This window comes from Puma concolor, chromosome C1 (assembly GCF_028749965.1).
Source record: "Puma concolor isolate L17-30 chromosome C1, mPumCon1.1.hap2, whole genome shotgun sequence".
Taxonomy (NCBI): Eukaryota; Metazoa; Chordata; class Mammalia; order Carnivora; family Felidae; genus Puma; species Puma concolor.
Window position 1 is genome coordinate 148189288 of NC_141674.1, and position 11821 is coordinate 148201108.

The following is an 11821-nucleotide window of genomic DNA, read 5'->3' on the forward strand; positions in this document are numbered from 1 at the left end:
TTTAGATCCAGTGGAACCTGTTTCACACTGAACAAAAGCATGTAGCCCCAAATCAGTCCTTATTCTTCAAAGCAGAATTAGAATCACTGGGCTCTAAACATTGCATTGGAGGGAGCTTCCAGTCAAAGTTACACACTTATGCAAAGCAACTTGCCTCCAGTAGACTCTCGTGCTGTGAAACTGTGTCATGAAACCAGACTTCACTTGTGACTTCTTTAAAGGTGTTCTCTCTTTTAAATTTTTTAAATGTTTATTTATTTTTGAGAGAGAGAGAGAGAGAGCAGAGGAGGAGCAGAGAGACAGAGGGAGACACAGAATCCGAAGCAGGCTCCAGGCTCTGACCTGTCCGCACAGAGTCTGACACAGGGCTCAAACCCACAAACTATGAGGTCATGACCTGAGCTGAAGTCAGATACTTAGCCAATTGAGCCACCCAGGCAACCCCAAAAAATGTTCTCTTATTCATGCCAATTAGTCCCTTCTGTCCCAGCAACCAGCTGAAGCATAACTCTAAATGAATGAGAAGCCAACATAAATTTTAAATAATTCCCATATGAGACAACTCTTTGGATGTCTTCCTTAAGAAGCACTCATACAGTTCCATATAAGAAGGGTGTAACCAGCATAGACCCAGTCTGGGAAATGGTGGGAATGGTTTTCTTAGGCAGGCGATATCTGAACAGAGCTTTAGTTGATGACTCCTAATTAATCTGGTGAAACACAGAGAGGTAAAGGAGTACACATCCCATGCAAAGCAAGCAGCTTGTGTGGAGAACCAGTAGGAGGAAAGGACAGGAAGGCTAGCATGACTGATGCATGGAGAGGTTATGGGGGAATATGTTACCAGACTAGATGGGTAGACCTGAACCAGATCATTCAGACCCTTTCAAGCCTGAATGATTTTGCTCCTAATCTTCAAATCAGCAGAGACCCACTCAAACATTTTAAGCGCTGGATTAGAAGAAGGTAAGGGGGAATTGCGTGATCATATTTACTGAGAAAAGTTCACTGTGACAGCAGCAAAGAAAACAAACTGACGAAAGTACCTACTAGAAGACCAACTAGGAAACAAATGCTCTGAAACAGAAAGAAATGATTTTTTTAAAAATCTGGCTGGTGACTGGAAAATAGTGCTAATATTGGGGAAAAACAATAGATTGACAGGACTTAATGATTGGTTAACTCTGGCACTGAGAGAGAGAAGGTATCAAGGATGACTCAAGTGAACAGACTATACCACCCACTCCTCCTGATTGTAGTCATCTCTGGTTCATCCCTCATTACTCCTCATCATTCTTTTGAAACATTTAGCTCCTCACTCTCTGTCATTCTCACCATCCTGTGATAATTCTCGATGATTTCAATGTATAAGCAGATAATCCTTCCATTACTTTGATTGTTTGGCTCCTTGATTTCCTCTTCTTCAATCATTTTGTATTCTGTGCTACCTTAGCCACTGATGCCCATGGACATATACTTGACTTTTCACTAGTATTAATTGAAATCCCTCCAGAGTTTTATTTGTAAAGCCCCCTTCTGGTACTCCAACTTCAATAATCCTTAGACCCCACTGGGCCTTGTCTATTGATCCTACCAAGATCACACTGTCTCTCATTCCATTCTGTGCTCATTTTCATTACTATGCAAGTAATGAACCAATCATTCCAATCACTCTTTCTTGTATCCTCAACTCACTTACCACCCCCCCTCCCCCAATCTGTGGAATCTCTTGGCCAAGCCACCATTATGACAGTTAAATAATGTCCTTTGACGTTGAGTAAAAATAAGGTGAATAAAGACACCTTGTGTTCTCATCTTAAGATCCCATCTCCTTCCTTCTCTCTACTCTATAAGCTGACCTATAGGGACTACATGTACAGTACTCCCATGCCCTTTGGCTTTCAAATGGTCCAAGCAATGGAGAGGCCCAGCAGGAAATGGAAAGGATAGAAGATAATTGATTTCTATCTGGTTTCATCCCTGCAAGCTCACCAAAGGTTGTTTGTGTCCCTATATGAAGTCAGTTCACTGGCCTGCTGTAGGGAACTCACTCTCCCAAATTTTGGAAAACTCTGCTCCCACCCTGGCCTTCCCCTCTAGAGATGTTAGTAGCTCTACTTCTGGTAAACCTGGGTTCCTACATATCTCTGTAGTTCAAGTGCACCTTACCTACAATTTTTTTATTACATTTATTGTTCAGATATATTGACATAGTGAAATGCCATGAGCCAATCAACTTTGATAAATGTATGTACCTGGAAATTCCACATTCCAATCAAGATATAGAACATTTCCATCTCATCAGAAAGTTTTCTCATGACCCTTTCCAGTCAGTGTACTCTCTGCCACGGCAAGAACTGGTCTGATTTCTATCATTACAGAATACATTTGATTATTTTAAACTTACATAAATTGAATCATATAGTTTTTATTCTTTTGTGTCTTGAGTCTTGCTCTCAACATGATGTCTATGAGATATATCACATAGTTGAATCTTTAATATGCCTCCTTTCACCGTCTTATTCCATTGTATGAATATACTACAATTGATTTCTTCTAATCATGGACATTCTAGTGGTTTCTAGCTATTGGCTTTTATACATAAAGATGGTATGAGTACACTTGTACAATCTTTTTGTGGGCACATGTTTTCATTTTTCCCAGACAATTAAAGAGGAATGGAAATGATGATTCTTAGGGAAAATCTATTGTTTATCTTTTTAAAGAAATTACCAGTTTTTCAGAATGACTAAATGATTTTATATTCCACAAACAATGTGTGATAGCTCCAATTACTTCATAGTTTTGCAACATTTGGGGTTGTTATATTATCTCTATGTTTATAGATATTTTACAGAGTGTTTAGTAGTATCTCATTGTAGCTTTAACTTGCATTTCTAATATTGAGTATCTCCTCATCCACTTTTTAACCATTTGTTAATATTCTTCTGTGATGTGTTCTAATTTTTTTGTCCAGTGGGGAGATGAGTATTTAGCTTCTCATAATTGAATTATAAGAATTCTTTTTATATTCTCAAAACAAGAATTTTTATATTCTCAAAACGAGGCCTTTGTGCATATATATTTTGCCAATATTTTCTTCTATTTAATGTCTTGTCTTTTCATTTTCTGTTGATTAGAGGATAGAATTGTATCAATGTTAATTTCTTATTTGGATCATCGTACTGTGGTTATCTAGGAGAATATCCTTGTGTTTAGGAGATACATATTTAAGTAGGTAAAGGTAAAGAAGCATCATGTCTGCCATATATATGAAAGAGAATGATATAACAAATGTAAAACATTAACATGAGGAAACTAAATAAAGGGTAATCAGGAATTCTTTATACTAGCAATGTTTCTGTAAGTCTGGTTTTTTCAACATAAAGTTAAAAAAATATATTTTATAAGGGGCACCTGGGTGGCTTAGTTGGTTAAGTGTCCAACTCTTGCATTTGGCTCAGGTTCATGAGATCGAGCCCTGCACTGGGCTCTGTGCTGAGAGCACGGAGCCTGCTTGGGATTCTCTCACTCTCACTCTGTCTCTATCTCTGCCCCTCCCTTGCTTGTGCTCTCTCTTTCTCTCTCAAAATAAATAAATATTGAAAAAATAATTTATGATATCAAAAAATCATAGGAAGAAAGGATTTTAATAGGAAAGATAATGTTTTTTACTGAATATTTGTGTCTTCCCCAAATGCATTTATTGAAGCTCTAACATCAATGCGATGATATTAGAAGGCAGGGCCTTTGGGAGGTAATTCGGTTTAGATGAGGTCACGAGGGTGGAGGCCCCAAACTGGGATTAATGCCCTTATAAGAAGAGGAAGGGAAACCAGAGCTTCCAGCGAGAAGGCAGCTGTCTGTAAACCAGGAAAAGAGCCCTCATCAGACACTGAATCTCCCAGCACTTTAATGTTTGACTTCTCAGCCCCCAGAATCATGAAAAATAATGTTTTGTTTTTAAACTATTCACTCTATGGTAATTTGTCAGGGCAGCCCAAACAAAGACAGAAAGATTCATCAAACTTATGGGCTAATGGAAACTCAATTTATTTAGAAACTGATGTATGTTGGAAAGGTACGTAGAAGGTAAGTGGTAGAAACCTTAAATGTCATACTAAAGGTAGTTAATTGTATTCCTGAGAGCAACTGGGATAAATTAACAGTTGTTGAACATTGGTAAAACAAATATGATGGACTATTTTAGTAATATTAATCTGGAAAAGACATTCTTGGGAAAACAAGAGGCTAGTTGGAGACATCACTTAATGAATAATTGCCAACCCAGCAAATGAAAATTTGGACTTAAGTGGTAATGAAAGTAGAAAAGCAGGGATAGACATGAAAAGAATTATGGTGCATGAGCTCTGAATGGGCCGTAGAAATCTATAATTTTCAAATCTCTCCAGAAAATTCTGATTCACAGCCAGCCATGGGAACTTTGAGACTAGAATAGGTACTGGCACCCTAAAGTGACATTAATTGAGACATAATGTCAATTATGGGAACCAGATTGAAGCTAAAGAAAGTGGAAAGTTACTATAATAAAATTGTGGGTTTAATTATTTTAAGACAGGACACTTAAACAAAATAAAAATTCAAAGTACTAAATCCAAAGGAAATGTAATGAAATTAACAACTTTGTATTGAGCCAGATATATGGATGGGACTGTTCAATATTGTTTAGGTTCATAAGTTGTTTTTAATTTTTTTTTGGGGGGGGACACTATCAATGAATAAAAACATGTGTGATACAATACAAGCTCTATTTACTCCCATTCCCTTTCATCTCCCTCATTATCCTGAGCTGTAAAAACCTCTCTTGAATATTTCCTAAGGAGTGAATCAAGTGCCTGTTCAGAAGACCTTGCAGTTACACACTTAATTCTCTGTAATTTCTACCTCATGAGCCTTTACAGGTCAACATAAATGCTTTTGTCAGACAAAATGGAATAAAGTCACCCTGCCAAAGTCAAAGGAACAGCATATACCATTTTCTTTCTTTCTTCCTTCCTTTTCCTTTGTTTCTTTCTTTTTTCTTTCTTTCTTTCTTTCTTTCTTTCTTTCTTTCTTTCTTTCTTTCCTTGTTTCTTCTATCTTTCTCTTATAGGATATAAGATCCTATCTTATAGGATATAAATAATTACTAATAGTGAATATATTTCTAAGAAAATGAAGTTTGGCTAACCCAGAGATTAAATACACAAGCAGATAATGACATTAAATGAGAGCCAAACTAATAAAGCACTTGCTACATTAAAGGAAATAAGTAAATAGCAGCCTCCTCTCCCACCCGACTCCATCCACTATTGGAGGAGGATAAGAAGTGGAAAAAAAAATTGTCACAATTTTAAAATAAAGTTCGTTTGTGCTTGCTGCCAATCTCAGGTCTCTCCCCAGGCAATAATTAGTTTCTGTTGGGTCCTGTTGGGATATGGAGTTTTTTTCCAAAAGGGGTGCAGAGAGGTTACAAAGTAGCTTTCAGGAATATTTTTTGCTTATTGTGGGTGGAAATAGAGAGTAGGCAAAGAACTCTGGGAACAAAATTGTCTCTCCCACAACTTCTAACATTTAAAGATTCATAGTAGTTAATGAGCTGTTCTTTTAAGGTGCAAAGGTCTCATAGGGTTAAGCCTCATTTGCACCTGGGTGTCATTAAACAAATAATCTTTTTTAGCTAAAATTCACGGCAGAATTTAAGGGGAGGAGATGTGAAAAGCCTTTTGGAGAGGTAGGGGAGATGGCAGATCCAGACACCTAGAGGCTCTGAGGGCAGTGAGTATCTGAAACTCAGGGAAAAGATGGCAGGTGGCAGTAGGCTTTCAAAGGAAAAAGGGTTAATGGCCAAATTCAGCGTGGACATTTTGATCAGAAGTCAGAGAGAATGAATGTGCACTACTCACATTCCAGCAAGACTTAGAGATGACTACATTAAGACATTCAGACCCATAACAATTGTTTTTCTTTTTTCGATACAAAAATTATAATCACTACAACAATTTTGCAAGACAGACATTATAGATAGCATCATTTCCCAATTTAGGAAACTTGCCCACAGAGAAATTGTGTGGCTTTCTCAAGGTCACAACAAAGCTCATAAATATAAGGGCAGAATTTGACCATAAATTTTCTTGACTGAAAAGTGTGCCTTGTTTTCAAGGAAGGCCTGCATACACTTGGCAAGCTACAAATCTCTTCTTTCTGCTGGGCTCAGTCTTCTCAGGCTAGAGCTTAATGGACTTTTTAGTTCAACTCAGTGTCTTTCTGGTCAGGCTATGCCTTTCCCCAGAATTGGGTCAAAGAGTGGAAAGAATTCACACTGTGGATTCATGTACCCTGGGATTCACAGCTCAGCTCTCCCACTTACACACTATGTGACTTTTGGTATATTTCTTCATCCGTAAAATAGATGATAATACCTAGCTTACAGTATTCTCGGTGTTCATCTGAGTTATTTATTGCCGCATAACAATCACCTCATAATCTAGTGGTTTAAAATTTGGTGTTTATTTTGCTCATAATTCTGTAAGCTGATCAAAGTCTGGTAAGGATAACTCATCTCTGCTCCACTCAGTGTCAGCTAGGGAGCTTGAAGCCTGGGGAAACGTAAAGGTTCCATTACTCACAAGTCTGGCAATTGATTCTTGGTGCTGCCTGATACCATAGCTGGTGCTGTCAGCCAGAACATCTATACGTGGCCTATCCACGTAGTTTGGCTTTCTTCCCAACATGGGATTCCAAAGGTCAACATTCCAAGAGAACAAAGTTAGGTGGAAGCTCTATTCCTTTTTATGTCCTGGCCACAGCATCACTTTTGCGGCATTTTATTCACTGATATACTCACTAAGGTAGACCCAGGTTTTAGGAGATGGGGCATGCATTCCATTGAGAGGAGTGATAGCAACCTCCCGAAAGAGCATTTGGAACCAAAAGTATTATGGAGGCTGTTCTTGGAAACTAAAATCTGCCACAATGCACTTTTAGGCCATAACAATTCACATCTCTTCAATATGCAAAGTATACCCACTTTCAGGGCACCTCGGTGGCTCAGTTGGTTGAGCATCTGACTATTGATTTTGGCTCTGGCCATGGTTTGGAGTCCTACTTTCAGCTCCACATGGAGCCTGCTTATCATTCTTTCTCTCCCTCTGCCCCTCTCCCCGCCCCCCACTTGTGCACACATGCTCTCTCTCTCTCTCAAATAAAATAAATAAAATAAAATAAAATAAAATAAAATAAAATAAAATAAAATAAACAGATTCACTTTCTTTGCCATGATCCCTCTCTCAAGCTCATCAGGCATAGGCTTGAGATCCTGGATTTTGTCAACTAAATCAGATGAAGTTCTTTGGGTATGGTTCCTTGGGTTTAGCCTTGACTGCCATTCCTCTGGATCTGCAGATGATTCCTCTATTCCACACACACCTGACAAACAATGATGTGATAGATGGGGAAAAACTATTAAATGTACTCACATTCAAAAAGAAGAAACAGGATGAAACACAGCTGTCTTGTTCATTCCAAAATACAACCAGAAATGGTTATCAGTTCCTTGACCAGGGCTCAGTCTTATCACCTAAGAGTTCTCCAGGGCTCCTTTTGCTCTGTCTTTGGGTTCTCTCAACCCGCTGTCCTATCTTTTCTATTCCATAAAAACGTAGATCATCTTTGTAGTTGAATGATTTTCTTAGTCTGCTTTCTGCCCATAGATTTTTTTGGAATACAAAGCCCTCTTAATTGTGTACAGTCTTTATCCTTTTCAGTACAAGAAGAGAAAATTCCTTTAAACAATTTGTGGGTTTCTTATGAATCACTTTACAATCCACCCCAGTACACAAAAGTAATATGTCCAAATATCACTGAGATAAGCCTTTTTTCTAACTTGGGATTTCTTTAAAGGCACCTACCTTATGATTCTTAGAAACCCTATTGTTTTATGTAAGGGATCTGTGAAGCATCCCTTAAGATCCTTAGGGGTACTTCTGTCTATTTGAAGTGGTCTATAAGACACTATCTTAAAATTTTATGAGGTTTTAACAAATGGTTTTAAATTTAGACCATGTTTTCCTGACAGCACCCTGGATTTGATCTCTGCTCAGAAGCCACATCTTAATTTTAGCATCATTTGCCATCTGGAGAGGCTGGGAATGAGAAACGGTTTTCTTTTCCAACCCAGCATGTCCTGGAGACTTTATATATAACAGTTCTTTCTTTAGCTCATCTCTCTTCCTTACATTTTACTACAGGCAGCTAGAAACAGACAGGTGGCAAAGCATTCTCAACCCTCTTTCTGCAAATCTTCTTAGCTACAAAATAGGTATGTTTCTTATTTTCCACCTTACTGCAGGAGACATTGTTGCTAAACTTTCTGTCACCAAATCACAAGAGTCTCCTCTTCTCCACCTTCCAATGCCATTTTCCACTCTTTCTTTTAAGTCTTCACCAACATCCTTTTTAGGTCCATGAGGCTTCATATAATGGTCTCTTTGACCCCTTTAAGATTTCACTGACACTTTTAAAGATGCTTCCCATTTCTGCCTGCCTCCTGGTCCTAAAGCTGCCGCCACATAACTTAGGTTTAATTCTGTCCACACTTTACTTCTTAAAATTGAAATGTGTTCCGGTTATGCACTGCTGCTTATAAAAGCACCCTAAAACTTAATGGCCTAAAATAATGATATTTATTTTGCTCAGAAATCTGCAGTTTGAGGAATACCCTGTGGGATTGCTCACCTCTGTTCAGTTCAGCCTTAGCAGGGGCATCTCAAAGACTAAGGACTGAATTAACATTTCACCTCTGCTCCATGATGAGCTTGGTAACTTACCTGGTAGACCTAAAGTTTATGAATGGCTCTCAGACAGGATCCTGAAATCATCTGAGGGCTTCTTAACTCATATGTATGATGGTTGATACTGACTGTTGGCTGAGATCTTTACTGGAGCTGTTGGTCAAAACTTCTATGCATGACCTTTCCACGTGTCCTTAACTTCCACCATGTAGCTGAATTCCAAGAGTGAACATTTTGAGAAAAATAGTGAGCCAGAAATAATATGTATTGCCTTTCAAGACTTTGACTCAAAAGTCATGTAGGTCCCTTCTGCTGTAGTCTTTTCGTTGAGGCAGTTATATTGGCCCTAAGTTCAAGTGGCAGAAAGAAGGATTCCATAGACAGGACTGTGACAAGTTTCTGGAAGGGCATGCGAGACTAAAACATATTATTGCCACCATTTTTGGAAACATACAGTATGCCTCAAAAGAGTGAAACCAAGTAAGCATGCCTGGGTGGCTCAGTTGGTTAAGCGTCTGACTCATGGTTTCGGCTCAGGTTATGATCTCATAGTTTGTAAGTTGAAGACCCACATTGGACTGACTCCAAGCTGACATGTGGAGCCTGCTTGGGAATCTCTCTCTCCATCTCTCTCTACCCTTCCCCTGCTCACTCTCTCTGTCTCTCTCTCAAAAATAAGTAAACTTAAAAAAAAAGAGTTAGACAAAATAATTTACATCAAAAAGTATATGTTCAACACATGGCAGGTTCCCAGTCTCAAAATATATATATATATTTCTCTTCTATCTTCACCCCAAATACTGCCTGAACATGGGGTATATTCATGATCATTAAAGATAATTTGGATTGAATGTAAAAGCTAGTCAGTATATATCTGTGCACATATATTTTTTTGATGTGGAGAAGACCCATTAGATTCTTAAAATATCAATGACCAGGAAAAACGTGAATAAAACTACTGCTATGGTCTGTATCATACATACACTAGAGTACACTATTAAAAAAAAAAAAATATATATATATATATATATATATATATATATATATAGGAAAAGGGACCTATCTCCTGTGTGCGGAAGGTCAATTTTACACATGTTTCCTATGGAGAAATTAGCAGAAGGAGAAAGGAGCATTGATGCAAAAATATTTACATTTTCTATCATTTTATAATCCAATCAATATGCATTGCATATTTTTAAGCAAACACATATTGTCTGTTTGTTCCATCCTGCCCTTAAATAAGGTCTCTCAACTGAAAATGAAATCAATTTGCAGTAATTCAGTATTCCTATTTCATTAGAGTGGGCACCAAAGTAGGTAGATTATGGTAGTTGTGAAAGCCACTGACGACAGTGTCAGCCTGCCCCTGGAGTTGTTTTTTTTTTTTTTTTTTTTCAAATTTCAATAAACAAGCTCTGGTTTCATGAATCTATCCTCAGAAGACTTTAAGCTAAATTTATGTGGATTATGACTCAGAGGTGGCCAAGCCATGTGAAGGAGGAACTAATGAAAGAAAATTATTTTCCTCTTCTATACCAATCCTTACCACTGTAATTCCCATTATCTACCCCTTCTTGAGTAACAAAGAACAGGAAATGAAAGAATACACACAACCGGAAAAGAAAAGAAGAAAAAGTGGTAGTCATTACAGGGTAGCATAAGTGCCACATTAAGAACCACGTCACAGGGGCGCCTGGGTGGCGCAGTCGGTTAAGCGTCCGACTTCAGCCAGGTCACGATCTCGCGGTCCGTGAGTTCGAGCCCCGCGTCGGGCTCTGGGCTGATGGCTCAGAGCCTGGAGCCTGTTTCCGGTTCTGTGTCTCCCTCTCTCTCTGCCCCTCCCCCGTTCATGCTCTGTTTCTCTCTGTCCCAAAAATAAATAAAAAACGTTGAAAAAAAAAAATTTAAGAACCACGTCACATACTATGTGACTTTTAGCATATTTCTTCACCTGTAAAATAGGTGATCATACCTAGCTTACAGTATTCTTGGTGTTCATTTGAGTTATTTATTGCTGCATAACAATCCCTCATAATCTAGTGGCTTAAAATTTTGATATTTATTTTGCTCATGATTCTGTAAGCTGATTAAGTCTGGTAAGGACAACTCATCTCTGCTCCACTCAGTGTCAGCTAGGGAGCTTGAAGCCTGGGGACAAAATCCTGTAAAGGCTCCTCACCATTCTCAAGGAGAAAAAAAGCGATAACTGTCAGAAATAAGATAGAAGTATCAAAAGTATATATAATTACCTACATTCATTTAGAATAATAATCAGTGGTTTTGTTTTAGAGTTCTGTAAAAGTTGCAAATTTGGAGAGAACTAACACAAAAGATCCAAGTAATATAGGTACCATACAAAATATTATGTTCAAGCTATGTCTATGATGAAATTGAACATTGCAGGTACAATTCTGAAGATGTTTGCACTGCATACAAGTAGTCCATTCTTCTAAAGTTATTATCATTCAGGGGTGCTTGGGTGGCTCAGTCGGTTAAGCGGCGAACTCTTGGTTTCACCTCAGGTCATGATCTCATGGTGCGTGGGTTCGAGCCCTGTGTTGGGCTCTGTGCTGCCAGTGCAGAGCCTGCTTGGGATTATCTCTCTCTCTCTCTCTCTCTCTCTGTCTCTCTGTCTCTGTCTCTCCCTTTCTCTACTCCTCCCTCATTTGTGCTCTCTCTCTCTCAAAACAAATAAATAAACTTTACAAAAAAGTTAGTATCATTCACTATCCCCCCTCATCTGTTTATACCAACCCCTCAATATGAACAAATAATCATGAAGCTCTTGTGACCTTTCTCCTTGTCCCCTAGTCACTCTTTATATTACAAACACATATTAATAAATTGAACACTTCCAAAATTTTACATTAGGTACTGGTTCTGTTGCATTTGACCTGATTTAGTTTTAATAGACTGAGTCCATGGACTAGATAAGCTTCTGGATAAATAATTGGAAAAACAAATAAAATACATTAGGAACTTTAAAAAAAAATAAAGACTTCTGCTTCCATCCATAACAGTATCTGGTA